The sequence below is a fragment of the Lynx rufus genome, unplaced genomic scaffold (assembly GCF_022079265.1).
Source record: "Lynx rufus isolate CCGP_SWC_20201006 ecotype Redwood Valley unplaced genomic scaffold, mLynRuf1.p SCAF_2, whole genome shotgun sequence".
Lineage (NCBI taxonomy): Eukaryota > Metazoa > Chordata > Mammalia > Carnivora > Felidae > Lynx > Lynx rufus.
Window position 1 is genome coordinate 72,788,350 of NW_025814834.1, and position 19,228 is coordinate 72,807,577.

Below are 19,228 nucleotides of genomic sequence, written 5' to 3' on the forward strand. Positions count from 1 at the left end.
CTTTTTTTTTAAAGCTTTTAAGTCTGCATGGAGAACTCAGTGAGCATGCAAATATTATATGCTTTACTTTTTCAAGCTGTAATCTATTTATTTGTTAGTTTCTTTTGAAATGTTTCAAGCTGTCTTAATATCCATCTTTTTTTCTAATTATTTGACAATTGCCAGTTTTTGTTGAAATGTTAAAACAATATGCCTCTTTATGGATACCAACTGTTCATTAACTAGGCAATACATTTGGTATTGAGGAGGAAGAAAATACACAAGCAGTGCAAGGATTTGTGTTGATATTAGTAACTATTATACAGTAGTTCCATGTAATATGGAGATGTGTTTTCTGCCTCAAAGTAGGTTTTTTAAATGTTTATTTATTTATTTTTGAGAAACAGAGAGCAAGTGAACAGGGGAGGGGCAGAGAGAGAGGGAGAGAGAATCCCAAGCAGGCTCCGTGCTGTCAGCACAGAGCCCGATGTGGGGCTCGAACCCTCGAGCTGTGAGATCATGACCTAGCTGAAATCAAGAGTCGGACACTTAACCAACTGAGCCATCCAGGTGCCCCTGTCCTAAAGTAGTTTTGATCTTCTATCTTCATTTGCACACATTATAATTTATTTTATTTTTTCACTCCTAATCTGACAACTGGTAATAGATGAAAATCCTTAAAAATTCATTGTGAACAAAACTTTACAACAAAATGATAAGTAAGCCAATTAAGGAATAGGCAAAGGATTCGAACATTTCTCCAAGAAGATATACAAATGGCAATAAGCACGTGACAAAGTGCTCAACATCATTAGCCACCAGGAAATGCAAATTAAAGCTCTAATGAGATAATACTTCATATCTACTAAGATGACTATAAAAAATAATGGAAAATAACAAGGGTTGGCAAAGATGTGAAAAATGAAAATCTCATGTACTGCTTGTGGGAATGTAAAATGCTACAGCTGTTTTGGTAAACAGTTTGGCAGTTAATAAGTTAAATATAGTCACCATATCACCCAAAATTTCTGTTCCTAGGTATTTATCTAAGAAAACTGACACTTTTTGTACACACAAAAATTTGTATATGAATGTTCATAGCATTATTTATAAGAGCCTAAAGGTAGATACAACCTAAATTCCTATTAACCAATGAATGGATAAACAAAATGCACATACAATTGACTATTATTAATACGTATAAGAGAATGAAGTACCAATACATGCTATAGTATAGATGAGACTTGGAAACAGTATGATAAGTGAAAGAAGCCACACAGTAGAGGTCAGATATTATATGATTCCATTTATGTGAGAATGTCCAGAATAGACAAATTCATAGAGACAGAAAGTAGATTAGCGGTTGCCAGGGCCTGAGAAGGAGAGTGGGGAGGAGAATTGGCAATGACTGCTTAATTGGTATGGTGTTTCTCTGTGGGATGATAAAAATGTTCTGGAATTCAATAGTAGTTGTACAACATTGTGAATCTATTAACACCACTGAGTTATATACTTTAAAATGGTGAATTTTATGTTATGTGAATTTTATATCAAGTTTAAAAATTAATTGTGATTTCTAACAATATATTTTGGGGAGGAATATCTGTAATAGGTAGAATACTGCTCTGGATATTCCATATCTTATCCTTGAATTACAGTTGTGTGTGACATACTTGAACCCTGTTTAGCTGCTGAAAGACTCTTAAGTACTATGCCATTGGCCAGTCTGGGAGGAATGTTAAAGAAATCCTTGTTCAAAAATGATTAGTTATTGCTGGAATATTTTTGACAACTCAATAGAATGACTTTTCTTAGGTCTCAGTAACAAAAAGAGCTTTCTTCAAGAAAATGATTTAATTTTATGAGTACTGTGAATAATATAAATCAATAAAAGCTGCCTATGACAGTCATTTCTTCTTTGCATTTGGCTATCAGGAAACTGAAACCCCTATCTTTGGTTGCCCTTTCCCCCTACCATAACTAAGAGTACAGGGCTTTGTGGCATGCATTTTTGAAACTAACTTTATTTTTGGCCTAATGTTATTTTTCTCTCACTCAATTTCTTATTTTTTATTTTGTTTATTATGTACGTAAGTGTATTATCTCAGATCTTATGTTTTAACAGGACAGAATATAAAAATAAGAAGGAATAAAAAATCTTACAATTGGAGGGGAAAAAGCTTAAAATGCAAATGTGTTTGAATAACATATTAATTTACACTAATATGTCCTCGATGGTCTTTATAACTGTCGAATTCTTTTCATTTTAAGTTTTTATTTAAATTCCACTTAACATGCAGTGTAACATTAGTTTCAGGTGTGCTAGATAGTGATTCAGCACTTCTGTACAACAGCCGGTGCTCATCACAGCCAGTGCACGCTTTCATCCCCATCACCTGTTACAACTATCTAATTCTTAACTTTTTTAAGGAGGCAAGGGAACATTGCAGAAAATAATTAATGAGCAGAGAGAGGGGAACTCTGGAAATGATGAAGATTTGTGTCAATGATTGATATGAGTATTACTTTCTGTTTTGCGTAGAGTGGTGAGTTACAGAAGAGGGTGCTGGAAGTCCAAAAGTGGAAATGGGTCAATACAGAGAAGGAAAAAGGGAAAGTACAATGGAGATGTTTTTAAAAATTGCTGGCTTTACTCTTTATCTAATGTTGATCCTATTTAAGCCCCACTGTGCATAATCAAATAAAAGCTGTGTATGGCATTATTTTTATACTGTGCAGCTCCATGTGTATAGCTTAGAAGGACATTGCTGTCACATCATAAAATGATCAACATTGCTTTGCATAATCTTTTTAGCATGACAGCCTCTATTATAAAATAATACTGTTTCTAAGGGATTTTTAATTTAATTATGTATATACTATATTCCCCTCTGATTTTCAATATCGTTTCCATATAATCCTTAGATTAGTTACATGTTGTATATTTATTATCTTTGCATTTCTAGCGGCAAAGGACAGATTTATGCATTTATTTGATGCTTAGTAATCATTGATTTTGCTTCTGTAATTTTCCCTATCATCATTCATTTTTTTTCTCATCTTATCAGCATATATACATGCTGTACTGTTCCCTCATTTTAATACAAAAGCATTTCAAGATCCCACATCCCTCTTTAGCTATAGTACTATTTCTGTAGAGTCCTTTATAGCAAAACTCCTTCAAAGAGTTTTCCGTATATGCCACTTGCATGGCCTCGTCACACTTTCTTTGCTTTACTTGTTTTATTTATGCTTTTGTCTTCATCACTCGACTGACAGCAGTCTTGTCATGGGCACCAACGTATTTACCTCACTAAATCCCATGGTCATTTGTCAGCCCTCAGATTAAGTGTTGTCCAGCACCATTTGTCACAGTTCATTGTGTTGTCTCTCCTGAAACTTTTCACTTGCGTACTTAACTTTGCCAAAACCAAATTCTTGGTTTCTTAATACTGTCACTAACAACACCACCAAACCTATTCCTACCCTAGTGTCCTCCTCCTCAGTGTTTGGCAGCATTGTTCACCCAATTGATCTGACCAAAACCTTGGAGTCATCCTTGACTGTTACGATGCTTTTTTTCTTAGTCCATCAGCGACAAATATCCAACCACTTCTACCATTGACATGGCTACCATGACTGTCATCTCATTTCCACCTGAATTGCTACAGTTGTTCTCTAAATTGATCTCTATGTTTTGATTAATCTCTTCCTCTCCTATCTCCAAGATTATTCTGTATAGAGTAATTAGGGTGTCTTTGCTTGTTTTAATCAGATCACTCCCTTAGTGAAAGCATCCCATGTGGCTTTCAGCACACCTGGAATAATATTCAAACTATTGCTGTTGCTTTTCAGGCCCTCTGTGATCTGCGCCTCTCTTACCACTGACTTATAACTTACTGTGCACCAGCACTGTGCCTTCTTGTCATTTTTTTAAAATTTTTTTTTAACATTTATTCATTTTTGAAAGACAGAGAGAGACAGAGTGCGAACGGGGAAGGGGCAGAGAGAGAGGGAGACACAGAATTTGAAGCAGGCTCCAGGCTCCAAGCAGTCAGCAAGGAGCCCGACGCGGGGCTCGGACTCACAGACTGCAAGATCATGACCTGAGCCGAAGTCGGCCTCCCAACCGACTGAGCCACCTAGGCGCCCCTCATTTTTTTAAAACACCTAAGCCTTTCCACTTTAGGACCCTTGCACTTGCTATTGTCTTTACCTGAAGTGTTTCTTCTTACTGCATTCTGGTGTCTGGGCAGTAATCTTCTCTCAGAGGCCCTCCTTGCCACCACTCCATCTCTTTACCCTCCATTGTAGTACTTGTCATTATGAGAAAGGATAAAATTTGTCTTTTTTGTTGTTTTGTAGGCCTTTACTATTTCTGCATAAGTTCTGTGAAGACAGAGATTTTGTATTTTTCACTGCCATATTTCCAGCACAGAGAAAACACTCAATAGTTAATGAACAAGTGAATTGCTTGATTTGATTAATGTTTTAATGTGTGTATTAGTGAAAGAAAAATTTTAAGATTGGTTTATGATTTATATAAGATTTCCACTTGTTAATTTTTTATTATTGTGGCAAAATATACATAACATTAAATTTAATGTTTTAACTACTTTTAAATATACAGCTCAGTGGCCTTAAGTACGTTTACATTGTTGTGCAATCATCACCACCATACATCATTCATCTTCCAAAATTAAAACTGTGTACCCATTAAACAATAACTTCCCATTTGCCCCTCCCCTAGCCCCTGGCAAATCACCATTCTACTTTCTGTTTTATGAATTTGACTATTCAGTGTACCTCTCATATATTGTCTTGTTGTGATTGGCTGTCTTAGTCCTGTTTGGATTACTATAACAAAGTACTATAGACTGGGTGGCTTAAAAACAATAGAAATTTGTTTCTCACAATTTTGGAGGCTGGGAAGTCCCAAGATCAAGGTGTGGACAGCTTCAGTATGTGGTTAGGGCCTGCTTCCTGGTTCATAGATGGCTGTCTTTTTCTATAATTTCACATGGTGGAAGGAACAAGGAAGTTCTATGGGTTCTCTTCTATAAGGGCACTAATTCCATTCAGGAGGGTTCTGCTCTCATGACCCAATCACCACCCCCCCCTCCCAAAATCCCCACCTTCAAATGCCACCACATTGGGGGTTAGATTTCAACCAATGAATTAGGGGACAGGGGATGGACACAACCCTTAAAATAAGTCAATAAGCATTGCCTTATTTCATTTAGCATAATATCTTTAAGATTCATTCAGACTGTGGCTGTTAAATGTTTGTAAGTTGCATTTTTTCATTAAGTACATGCAGTTAGATATATCAGTGCCTTATCCATGTCTTTCATCTGTGTATGTCTAAAAATTTTATAAGCATAATTAACTAAACTTCACAACCTTGGTGTAAAGTAGATAATTATGCTATGGCAAACTAAAGTTGTGAGATTGCCCAAGGTATATAATAAATATATGCCAAAATTCTAAATGAAGATGAAGGTTATGTAATGTATTGTTGAAAGCAGCAGACCAGATTTCTTGTTAATGATCAAATCATTCAAGGTTTCTAAGAAAAAATAGCAGTAATAATTAAACTCCCTTAACATTCATGGCAAAGTTTTAACAGAAAGAGGAAAATATATGCTATCTGAAACCTAGTTTTTGTTATTAGTGATAGCATGTTTAGTTATTGGATCTAATTTTTTTTAAGTTTATTTATTTTGAGAGAGAGAGTATGGGGCGGTGGGGCGGGGGGGGGGTGTGCGGGCAGAGAGTGAGGGATGGAGAGAGAATCCTAAGCAGGCTTCGCATAGTCAGTGCAGAACCTGATGTGGGGCCCAAACTCACGAACCATGAAACCAGAACCTGAGCTGAAATCAAGTCAGATGCTTAACTGACTCAGCCACCTGGGCACCCCAAACTTATTTTTTTTAACTTGTTACATTGCTAACTGCCTCACCAGTCTTCATAGTCTGAATTGGATATTTGAAGGTTTGGATGGGAATAGTTTCATTTCAGTCTTTTAGCTATGGAACATGAAACCCTTAAAAAAAAAAAAGCTGTGAACTTAGGTGCTTGTCTTAATTATTGGCTTGTTTAAGTGAGATGTTTCTGTTTTGCTTTTTTTAAAGGCAATCTTGTAAGTGGCAAATTTTCGATTGGCATTTGTTGAGAGGACTAAGATGCACTCTGATTTTGATAAAAAGTAAAATCTCCCCGGGGCGCCTGGGTGGCTCAGTCGGTTGGGCGTCTGACTTCGGCTCATGTCATGATCTCACAGTCTCTGAGTTTGAGCCCTGCGTTGGGCTCTGTGCTGACAGCTCGGGGCCTGGAGCCTGCTTCAGATTCTGTGTCTCCCTCTCTCTCTGCCCCTCCCCTGCTCATGCTCTGTCACTCTCTGTCTCAAAAAATAAATAAAAAACATTAAAAAAAAGTAAAATTTCCCCATAATTATATTCAGATAACATGTTTTAATTTAGTTAATAGTAATTCCTAAAAGCTTTGTCTCTTTGTGTTGCTACAATTTGAGTTGAATTTCCTAAAGAATTTAGAGATATAAAAGTACAGCCAAAACAGCATATAATTTTTCTCAAATGAAGCTCTTCTCTATGTTACTTCCCCCAAGTGATTAGTTCATTTTTGGATATTGTGTATATATTAACCTCAAGAATGTTTCAATACCGACTAGCAGTCTACCACTTTCTTCCTCTGCTGGGTGACCATTTATGGCTCTAAAGCAGAAACCTATGAACCAGTGAGTAAAGATTTTGAGAAGTGCTAATTAGTGTTGAAAGAGTGGGGTGGTAAAGTTGGGGAAACCATGCAGCTTACATACACTTATATTTTTAAAAGATTTCACCAAGTCTAACAGCCAGTTGTGCTTCATTTGCCTGGTTTTTATTATCAACAGAATTATGAAGTTACCATCTGAGCTGTAGGGAAACTTCATGTAATCGGGCTTATGTTAGTTGTTTAAAAATTTTGTGAGTTGACTGAATTAAAACTTTTCTAGAGAAGTTTCAATCATACATAACAATAAGGACAAACATTTCAAATAAAGTAATTCGTTTTGAGGGGGTGATAGGGTTTTGTGTGTGTGTGTGTGTGTGTGTGTGTGTGTGTGTGTGTTTTGCAGTAAGGAAGGTGAAATTATTGATGCATTTTAGTAACTTATGGAAATGTAAATTTGTTTTATAAGAAATGTGAAATCATTGACCATACAAGAAGTGCTTTTTAAATGACCTTTATTTTATTTGGTTTTATCTCAAGTAGTAGTACTGACAATGAGTTGTTTATTTGAAGAGAGTAGTGACTTGGAGAGGGTGACAAAAAGTTAGAATCCTGGTAATTCATTTTTAAGGCTTTAAAAGATTACATATGCTTTTTTGTTTTTGCTTTTGGTTTTGTTTAGCATTTAAGGAAGCTCTCTTAAGGGAAATCTCACTTCGGCTCTACGTTGTATATGACAAAGTAAGAGGTTTTAAACTGAAAAACTGTAATTTGCTTTATTCCTAGCCTTCATCACTTTCTAACTTTCTGAGTTTCTCTGGTGTAGTAGGGGCCTTCTGGTTCTTTCTAACAGCAGGGATTGAAATAATCAACAGCAGGTATTTTTTTTTTTTAATTTTTTTTTTTTCAACGTTTATTTATTTTTGGGACAGAGAGAGACAGAGCATGAACGGGGGAGGGGCAGAGAGAGAGGGAGACACAGAATCGGAAACAGGCTCCAGGCTCTGAGCCATCAGCCCAGAGCCCGACGCGGGGCTCGACCTCACGGACGGCGAGATCGTGACCTGGCTGAAGTCGGCGCTTAACCGAATGCGCCACCCAGGCGCCCCAACAGCAGGTATTGAATTAGAGGTCTACTTAACCTACCAGAAAGCCTGATGAGATCTCCAAAGCCAAACAGTGCCAGCATATAGAACCTAGGCATTAATAATCTTGCTTTTATTGATCAAAAAATTATAAACATTCGGGGCATCTGGATGTCTCAGTCGGTTAAGCATCTGACTTTGGATCAGGTCATGATTAACGCGGTTCATGAGTTTGAGCCCTGCATCAGGCTCTGTGTTGACAGCTCAGAACCTGGAGACTGCTTGGATTTCTGTGTCTCCCTCTCTCTCTGCTCCTCCCCCACTCATGCTCTGTCTCTCTTCCAAACTAATTAAAAAAATTACAAGTCAAAATAAAAACTGATGACTTTGAATTGGTGAACCTGTAGGACTCTTTCTTTCAGTTCTGTAAGTTGTGTGAACACTTTATTTCAGGGAGTCTGTCAGTTGTCAGTTTTAAGGATGGGAAGTTCCATCATTTTTACTAATTCCAGTGTATTTTAGCATGGATTAATGTGCAGTTGCAGAATAATTATAGCTACTGCCTTCATATTCTCTGTGAACAGCAAGGAAAGAAGCACATCAGGTATTTTACTGCATGCCCTGCTTAGACGCAGTTGAAACCGAGGACAGGAGGCATTCAGTGAGTACGATGCACCAAAAATACTGCTTGGGATTGGAATCCATATTTATTCACGCTGCCTGTTTTCCTTTCTTTTTCTACCTTGGATTTAGAAATCAGGAAAACAACTTTTAGCCCGGATACCAGTGTTTGTACAGATTAGGAAATTATTTCTATCACTTTATTTGCATGTAAAGTAAAAGTAAATATCTAAATTGATCAGTGCCTATCCAACTTGAGAAAGCTGCTTAACGAAGTTTATATTAATGTTATATAATGTCTATTTTTTTTAACTTTATTTTTTAATTTATTTTGAGAGAGACAGAGACAGGGTGGGAAGAGAGAGGGGGAAAGAGAATTCCAAGTAGGCTCCAAACTGTCAGCACAGAGCCTGATGAGGGGCTTGAACTCATGAACTGTGAGATCATGACCTGAGCCGAAACAAAGAGTCAAATGCTTAGTCGACTGAGCCACCCAGGTACCCCTAATGTCTTCTATTTCTATACTCACTTTAGACTAGATAGCAGGCTTTTTTTTCATATACATTATATTACATGCTCAGTAAAAACTTTTTTTTTAAGTATGTTTATTTATTTTTGAGAGAGAGAGAGAGAGTGAGTATTTGAGTTGGGGAAGGGCAAGAGAGAGGAAGAGAGAGTATCCCAAGCAGGCTCTACATTGTCAGCTCAGAGCCCGATGCAGGGCTCGAACTCACAAACTGAGATTGTGACCTGAGCCAAAATCAAGAGTTGGACACTTAACTAACTGAGCCACTCAGGTGCCCCTACATGCTTAGTTAAAACTTTTGTCTTGCTATTAAGGCTTGCTCATTGTTTTTCTTAAAATAATAAACGAAAACAGTTGATAGCAAAAGAGGTTTGTAAGGATCAAGACTATCAAAGTTGTTAATAAAATAAATTTCTTTTTTTCCCTATCTTCTGTTGAGGTTTTAGTTATAATAGTACATGTTCTACCCAGCTGAACAAAGTAAAGTAAATTGAAACTTTTAAATAGCAGGCAATATCAGTGCTATCTGAAAATGTTTAGAATACAGTTCTCCAAAACCCAAGACTGTTTCCTTGTATAAGCCCTATGATACATTAAGGATGGTAAAATAAATCTTTCTTTTTTCCCCCCACCAAACATAAACTTGAAAGTTACTCAAAGATAAAATAGTTCCCCTCCAAATTTGGAGCATTTTTTCTGAAATGAACATACCCTATACAACACAGTTGAGGGTTTTTTTTTCCATTTCTTTTTATTTTTTTTAATTTTTTTATGTGTATTTATTTTTGAGAGAGAGGGAGAGACAGAGCGTGAGCAGGGGAGGGGCAGAGAGAGAGGGAGACACAGAATCTGAAGCAGACTCCAGGCTCTGAGCTGTCAGCACAGAGCCCAAACTTATGAACCATGAGATCATGACATGAGCCGAAGTCAGAAGCTCATCCGACTGAGCCACCCAGGCTCCCCTTTTTCCATTTCTAAAAACTAGAGAAAAACATTTTCAAAATTTAGAAGAATCACTTACAGTTCAGTCTTGATATGGTGCTCTAATATTGTAGCCGCTATCTACCAGTGGTTATTTAAATCTAAATTAAAAATAATTGAAATTAATTAAAATTTAAAAGTCAGTTGCTTAGTCATAGTAACAATATTACAAGTGCTCAATAGTCACATTTGGCTGTGGCTAGGTATTGGACAGCACAGATACTGAACATTCCCATCATTGCAGAAAGTTCCATTGCACAGCACTGGATAAAGTATTTCATTGGTGGTGATGACATTTTTACCAGTTTCCTCAGTAGTTTCCTCGTATTTACAAGTATTTTGTCCTTACCTTCTAAAAAAAGGTATTATTATCAAAGCCTATGGATTTTTTTTTTTTACTTATCAAATAATTTCCCTAATTAAAAAAATAATGGTCAGGATTTGAAATAGCTAGATGGTGGTAGAAACATGTTTAGATTTTTAAAAAAGTTTTTGGTAAACCTTAAAAATACATGCCAAAAGATGTGTAGTTGTGAATCTTTAGAAAGAGAATGATAGAAGCAGGCTTTCCATGTGTGCAGTCTAAGACTGCCAAAACTGAAACAGCCTACAAGTAGCATATGACTTGTGAGATTATTTTTCTTCTCTTGTTTTTTCTTTTTCTTTCCTTTTTTTTCTTTTTGTTTTCTTTTCTTTTTTTCTTTTCTTTTTTTTTTTGAGAGAGAGCGCATGTGTGCACACAGGGGAGGGTCAGAGGGAGAAGGGAAGATGTGGGGCTCAGTCTCACAACCCTGAGATCATCATCTGAGCTGAAATCGAGAGTCAGATGCTGAACCAAGTGAGCCACTCAGGCTCCCCATGTTGAATTATTTTTCTTACATAAATTTTAGAAATAATTTTTTAGGGGCAACTGGGGGGCTCAGTCGGTTAAGCGTCTGACTTCAGCTCAGGTCATGATCTCGCAGTCTGTGAGTTCGAGCCCCGCGTTGGGTCCTGTGCTGGCAATTCGGAGCCTGGAGCCTGCTTTGGATTCTGTGTCTCCCTCTCTCTCTGCCCCTCCCCCACTCATGCTCTGTCTCTCTCACTCTCAAAAATGAATAAATGTTAAAAAAAAAAAAGAAATATTTTTTATTGTATAACCACACCTTGAAAAGAGCATAGAACACAGCAAAAACATTAAATATTTAATGACTATTGTTTAAGTGAATTTTAGAGTTAAGCAGCATATATTTCTATCTTCAGTTTGAGTGAAGGGAGAAAAAGTAGGTATTGTATCCATTTATTCCTTTGAATCTTTTCAATACGCTGGGTGGGGATAGGAATCCTTACTTTGTGTATGTTGAGACTTCTGTGGTGCTGTCAGGTGAAGGTTAAGACTTGAGTGTGTTAAAATCAATTATATAAAGAAAGACTGTGTTTTGGGGCAGAAGAAGAGGAAAAATAAAGACAGTTATATGCTAATTACTTGAAAAATGTTTATATAATTGTATATCTTGACTTATCCCACAGTTTAACACTGGCAGGTGTTTTCTGGGGGTAAATTTGGTTGAGATTTTCTCTGCATATTTACTGGAATGGTGACTTTGGAGAAAAAGCACATAACCAATATATTAGTTGACTTATGTTTTCATAAAATTTAATATTACTTTTTATATATGAATATGCATTGAATATATTTCCTAGTTTCAAGATGATTTTAAAGAACTACCTTTCCTTGTAAAAGCCACTTAGGGTTTTTATGAGAAGCTTTAAGGTTTGTCTGATTTTATCTGGTGTTATTTTAATTTCATGTATTTTTTTTTTTTTGCATTTGCAAGTACCCAGTAAAACGTATATATTTTTTAAGACACTTTTTTTTAATGTTTATTTATTTTTGAGAGAGAGATAGAGTACAAGTTGGGGAGGGACAGAAAGAGAGGGGAGACACAGAATTCAAAGTAGGCTCTAGCTCTGAGCTGTTAGCTCAGAGCCTGATGTGGAGCTTGAACCCACAAACCATGAGATTATGACCTGAGCTGAGGTTGGATGCTCAACAGACTGAGCCACCCAGGCGCCCTCACTAGTTCTTTATAGATAGTCTTAATTACCTTGTATTTTTTCCCCCAAGAAATAAAAAATAAAATGGAACATTTATCTTTTATTCAATCACAAATATTGTTTGAATATAACTTTAAAAAAACTTTAATACCTTTTTGAATTACAGAGTTTTATAGAAAGTATAATTGCTTCTTTCATAAGACTTTTTGTGTTGACACATTATCATCACAAGACTGGCTTGTTTTTGGTTTTGTTTGTTTGTTTAAAGTGGGGCTTGTACTCAGGACCCTGAGATTAAGAGTCAGTTGCTCTACTGACTGAGCCAGCCAGACTCCCCGTAAGACTGCTTTTTATATTGATTTAAGTTGAGAGCATAATGCTAGGAAGTAGCTCCTTGAAGGCAGGTCTTTGGATACAGAGGGTAATGTGTTTGTTGGCAGAATGGAATGGATGAAAGGTGTGAGATAAAAAAGGAACCAAGGGAAACTCAGTTCTGTGTGCTTGGACAAATCATGTATACTGTCTACCATCTATTTTCCATGAGTGTATAATAAAAAATATCTCTTTCCCACTACTTTGAAGGAATTGTTATGAGGATATGATGAAATATTATATGAAGGCCCGTTATGAATATTAGAACACCATAACATTGTGTTGTTTTTTAACATGGAACATTTTAAAAGCTTGCCTGGGGAACCTGGGTGTCTCTGTCAATTAAGCGTCCAACTTTGGCTCAGGTCATGATGTCACATTTTGTGAGTTCAAGCCCCGTGTCAGGCTCTTTGCTGACAGCTCAGAGCCTGGAGCCTGGTTTGGATGCTGTGTCTCCTTCTCTCTCTGCCCCTCCCCTGCTCTTTCTCTCTCTCTGTCTCTCTCAAAAATAAATAAACATTAAAAAAAACTAAAAGCTTACCTGAAACCATGCCTTACTAACTGAGAAATTTCTAAAAGCTTTGATTTTACAGAGATAAGAACTCTAAGCTATCTACAGTTCAGGAAATAGTTTCACTTGTAACTTCCTTGGGATTTATAGTGTATAGTTCTTTCCCAATGATATTTTCAGTCTTTACTAGTTTTGTCACTCTTCATAAGGATGAGCATAAAGCTCTTTCTCCTATTAATTGATAATAAATTGATCACATTCTAGCCATAAAATGAACTGCTAATCTGATCATAGAGAAAAAGTTATCTATAAACAGTACCACTCTTTTGCTTGTAGTATATTTAACACACTGTGATTCTCTTCTTAGTAAATATTTGAAAACAAATAAAACTAACCCAAATGTCCTATAGGGTATTACTAATATGTTACATTATGGTAACCCTGGGGTGTTGCTGATTATAAACAGAACATAATTTACCATGCTATAATAAATAATGACCTATAAAAAAAAACACAAGTGCTTCATGCTTTATTTGTGCCATGCCAACTGTACTTTCCCTGACAACTTTAGATTAATTTAAATATGACTTATGGCATCAAGGAAGACAAAAATACTAAACTAACATTTTAGTTTCTGAAATTACGTACTCAAATATGATTCAGCTGAATGCTATTTCTGTTTTCCTATTGCAGATTTCTCAACAGTGATGTCACAAGATTGACCACATTGATCACAGTAAGACTAAAACAATAATTAAGCTTTTAAGGATGTTTTGTTTTCTCCAGAATAACACTTGAGTTGGAAATTATTTATAATTTTAAATTATTATTCTTTCATTCAACAGCCAATTGAATGTTTACATTTTCAATGAACCACATCTCATGCTTGTAGTTATTTAAAAACTTTTAAAATATTGCTTTAAATGATTTAAAAACATTTAAAATGACAACTACTTTTAATTTATACCTGAAATTTGCTCGCTTCGGCAGCACATATACTAATTTATACCTGAAATTATGTGCCTAATTATATTAATGTATTTCAGTGTGAATCATAATCTGAACATCATCTTTTAACATTTTTTTTACTAAAAAATAGCAGAACATTTAAGGTGACTCCACATTAGGAAAAAAATTACAAAAATAAAGTTACTTGAGACTGTAATCACAAGACTGTGAAAACAGCCTTGAAAGGATTCTTAGGCTTGCTTAAATTTTTCATTGATATTTGAATGATTTATAGAGAGTCTTCCAAATATGGAGAGTTGTTGAAAACAGATCTCATAAGTAACTGACACTTTTCCTCTTTAATTTTAAACTGTTAATTTCTACTATATATAAGGAAATATGTTTCTTAATGAAAAAACTTTATCCAAGGCCATGATCCACATTATTGTAAAATTCTAAATAGTAAAATCTGAATTACAGTAATGAGATTTTATAGTATTTTTGAAAAATTCTTTTAAATGACAGAGAAATAAATTTAGAGTAAATCATTTATACAGTCTGCTTCTTTAATCCTGTTCTAATTGTTCACTAATTATAGAAGCAATAATTATCAGAAATGTAAATTCATGTGTAATCTTTGTATTTATGTTTTAGCACTTATTTTGAAAACTGGTTTATTTTTTAAGGTTAACATTTTTCAGAGGCCAGGGAGAATTTTATTGTATTTTTAAAGACTTTATCATCATCGAGTATACAGATGTTCAGATGTTTATGGAATGTTCATTTATTTTCCTAGGGGATCAAGTTAGCTATCTCTGATTTGTAGCTCTTTCCTTGTTTGTTTTTTCTTAATCAGAACTTTATTATCCTAACTGAATAGTTTACAACAAGATATTAACATATTTCTGTAGTAACCTTCTGTTTATATCTAGTACTTTACAATCAAGGAGATTAACATTAGAATCAGATGAAAAAGGTTTTCAATTTGAAAATGCTGACTTTTACTGTACATTTTTAGGGTAATATTAAGAGAGTATGTAATTGCAGCTGTTCTAAATTCAAGAATTTCAGGAAAAGAGGTACTATCCAATATTATCAAATATTAAATAAGTTAAAGACTAAGAAGTATTCATTTGAGATGTTCATAAGTGACTAATAAGAGGAACCTTTACTTTGTAATAATATCAGGACTTTGAGGCCTTCTCCAGCCCCTTGAGTCAAGAAAAGAGGGTAGATTTCAACACTGATTCAGGCTTAGGGGACTATGGACAGAGTAGTTCAAGTATTGACCATCGGGTAGAAATAAAGTGAGGCCGGGGAAGGGCTGATATGTTCAAAGAAAATGGAGAGGGTAAGGGACTAGTCAGAAGTAGATAAGCTGATGAAATCAGATGATAAAGTAATAGCTAAAAGAATAGAATATTGTGGTTAGGGAGGGGTATATTACAGATTGTTTCAGAGTTGAAGCTGTAATGAGTTTTTATATATTATATAGTATACATCTTTTATACTTTTTTCCCCAGAGAATTTCTGTTTTTCCCATGTTGTAATTCACAGAAATGTCCAAATCTAATCTCCCATCTTCCTGGCCATCATCAATTCCCTTGAAGCCTATACATCTCAGTTTAATCTTACTAAAACACTGCTCTCTTTCATTTCTCTGCTTGAAGATGTTCAGTGACTTCCCTTTTCCTACAAGATCAACTCTAGATATTCTAACTTGGTATTTAAGCTCCCTCCTCAATTTGGCTCTAGCATATTTCCCAGCCAAATATCCTATTATTCAAGAAGAAGAATCCTACACTCTACCCTGTGTGGACTCTACTCCATGTTGAATATTCATTTTGGTTCCATACTTCCTTTTCCCCAGAATATTCCTTTTGTTTTTTTTATTTTATTTTTAAGTAATCGCTACACCCAACGTGAGGCTTAAACTCACAACCCTGAGATCAGGAGTTGCATGCTCTACCAACTGAGCCAGCCAGGTGCCCCTCCCTAGAATATTCTTTTCCTTTCAGGCTTTTAATTTTTTGTGATGATTTCAAACTTCTCTTCTAATGCCCTGTCCACATGTAATCATGTGTTCGAGGCCTTCCCTAATCATCCTAATTGAAAGTGATTCTCTCTCCTTAGTAGTTTGGTAATGCTTAATTTTTTATTCCTATGTTACTGATGATATATATTCTCTTGTATTTTACATATTTTAATACATTTATTCCAGCTGTGCTCACTAAATGAGTATTCAGCAAATGTTTGCCGGTAATCAAGAATGCCTAAGAAAGAGCTAAGTTAAATCGTTTCTTTAGTTTTCCTATATTAAAATAGAAATAAGTATATTAATGCATGGATATCCAAAATTGAACCACAGGAAGCAGGGTGGATGGGAAAGAATGTAGATTTTAGAACTAGAAGGAGTTCAAGTACTGATGCAACTGTATACTAGGTGTGTGACCTTCAGCAAATCAGCCTCCTTGTGCCTCAGTGTCTTCACCTCTAAAATGTGTTACATTTAAAAGGATTACTATGCAAAATGTAAATATAATGTTCATTAACTTTCCTCCCTCTTAACTTTATATATGTCTTCTTGACATTTAGATAAAGGTGCATAAAATCAGCTGTAAAGATCAGGGATATACCCCAAACATCCGAATTTATCTTACATATTGTGGTCCTTTTTTTTTTTTTTTAACTTTTTAAAGCTTATTTATTTATTTTGAGAGAGACAGAGAGAGTGCGAGCAGGGGAGGGGCAGAGAGAGAGGGAAAGAGAGAGAATCCCAAACAGGCTTGGCACTGCCATCGCAGAGCCCGATACAGGGCTCGAACCCACGAAACCATGAGATCGTGACCTGAGCCGAAACCCAAGAGTCAGATGCTCAACTAAGCCACCCAGGTGCCCCAATATAGTGGTCCTTTTTATCTGTAAGTAAAAGAAAGCTTTTTCAATATTTATTTTAAGAGAGAGAGAGAGAGAGAGCGCACACAGGGGAGGGGCAGAGAGAGAGGGAGGCAGAGAATCCCAAGCAGGCTGTGCACTGTCAGGGCAGAGCCTGATGCAGGGCTCAAACTCATGAACCGTGAGATAATGACCTGAGCCGAAATCAAGAGCCCGAGGTGTAACCAACTGAGCCACCCAGGAGCTCCTTGTCTATAAATTTCAATAAATGAATTTCTACTTTCTATGTTATATATATTTATAACTTAATTGACATATAAATTCCTGGGAGGAGGTTGATTAGATGTTTTGATATGATGTGGTTTTATTTAGGGAAACAGAGTCAGACCTTACAGGATACCAACATCTTAAAAGGCCAGAATGGATTTGAGAATGGTTCAGATTGTGTTACATTCCCCTTATACACAGTTGAGAAAACCAAGGTTCACAGAATTTGAAGGGAGATAATATACGAAATGGTAAAGAACATGAACTGAGGTCAGAAAAACCTTTAAGTTTGCGCTCTGATACTTATATAGCTGTTGTGATCTTGAGACAATTACACACTCTTAAGATCTAGTTTTTTCCTCTCTAAAGCAGAGATAATATTTATATCTCTAGGACTGTTGTGAATATTAAGTGACATAATGCTTAGGAAACATAGCACAGAGGCTGATACGTATTAGATTCTTTTGACCCCTCATCATAGACATCACCTGTGAAGTTACTTTACCAGAGTCACCTAGTGTGACATCTTGGCCTAAACTTGCTTTTGCTTTCTTCCACCATACTTCTTTAGTGTTCTGTTTTGTGATCACCATTACTTGATTAAAAAATATCTGTAAGCAGCATTTATAGGAAGTAAGATTAAATAACTCATATATTTTTTTCTTCTTGTATCTTTCCAAATTCTCCCTCTTCTTTGGGAGTATTTATGCAATTTCACTTACATGCAGTTTTGTTCATATGTACTTTCACTAATACAGTGGCTTTACTTTTCACTTCACATTTTACTACATATTTTAATCTGTTACAAAGCAACTTTTAAAATAATTGAAATGGCCTTTTCTGTTTTTTATTAATATTCCTGTTTTTCCCTTGGTAATTTTATTATAAATATTCCTTAAATTTTATACAGACAAATATCTACTAATAGAAATGTTTCATTTAAAAATTAAAATTTAGAAGGAGTTATTACATAATTTTTAGTGTACACACTGTTAGAAATATTGGTGGTAGATAGCAAATTTAAAATGTCAGATACCTATGACAGATAAGATAAAATGAAATACAGCAGTGATTGTTAGTTGTTCCCTAATGTTGATTCCCCTCCCCCTTTGCACTAATGTTTTCCCCAGAATATCAATACCTGGAATAAAAATATCTCCCAATTTCCCTTGCATCTTACTCATGTGACTAAGTCTTGGCTAGAGATAAGTAAACAGCAGTAATGTGTGCAACTTGCAAAAAATAGTCTTAAAGGAAGAGGTACATTCCCTCTTTCTCCCCCCTGTCCTCCTTGCTGGCTAAAATGTGGACATGATAACTGGAAGTGAGTGGAAACTACAAACTAAGAATAGGCAAAGAAAGGACACCTGGTTGGCTCAGTCAGTTAAGCGTCCTACACTTGCTTTTGGCTCAAGTCATGATCTCACAGTTCGTGGGATTGAGCCCTGCGTCGGGCTCCGCACTGACAGTGTGGAACCTGCTTGGGATGCTCTCTCTCTCCCTCTTCCTGCCCCTCCCCAATCTCTCTCTCTCTCTCTCTCAAAATAAATAACAAAAAAAGAAACAAACAAAGAATGGGCAAAGCAATAAGAAAGTTTCTAATATGTTCAGTTGTCATTATGTCTACACTAGCCTGTCTCCATCTGGGCTTCCTTGACATGACAGAGATATGCTTTTTTTTGTAAACCACTGGTTTTGGATTTTCTGTCAGATATGGCCAAAACTAATCCTGACACACCAAAATAATTTGACAAAGTTCATGCCATTTTTAAATGTCTTTGATTTGTTTATATTTTATTTTTATTGAATTCTGCTGCCTTGTTAAAAAAATTTTTAATGTTTATTTATTTTTGAGAGAGAGAGATAGAGAAACATAAAGTGTTAGTGGGGGAGGGGCAGAGAGAGGGAGACCCAGAATCTGAAGCATGCTCCAGGCTCCAGGCTGTCAGCACAGAGTGGGTCGTGGGGCTCGAACCCACGAACCGTGTGATCATGACCTGAGCCAAAGTCAGACGTTTAACCAACTGAGCCACCCAAGCACCCCATTTTTGATAGCTTGATAGAAAATAGAATTATTCACTGTGTCTAGGAGACTAAAGAAACCTTTACAGAGAAGAGGATGACATAGGGCTAGATGTTTGAAGTATGAATTAGAAGAAAACACTAATTCCAAAAGATATATGCACCTGTGTTTAATGGAGCATTATTTACAATAGCCAAGATACAGAAGCAACCTAAGTGTCTATCAATAGATGAACGGTAGAGAAAATTGTG

General features: G+C 35.9%; 1 protein-coding gene across 16 annotated transcripts in view; it reads left to right on the forward strand.

Annotated features, from left to right (window-relative positions):
* The window catches only part of BAZ2B (bromodomain adjacent to zinc finger domain 2B), a 328,851-nt gene that overhangs the window by 72,735 nt on the left and 236,888 nt on the right, over positions 1–19,228 (forward strand). For all 16 annotated transcript variants that reach the window (XM_047083192.1, XM_047083202.1, XM_047083199.1 and 13 more), the window contains one exon: positions 13,538–13,580. The gene's annotated coding sequence lies outside the window, so the exon portion shown is untranslated. The remainder of the gene's footprint in view (positions 1–13,537; positions 13,581–19,228) is intronic.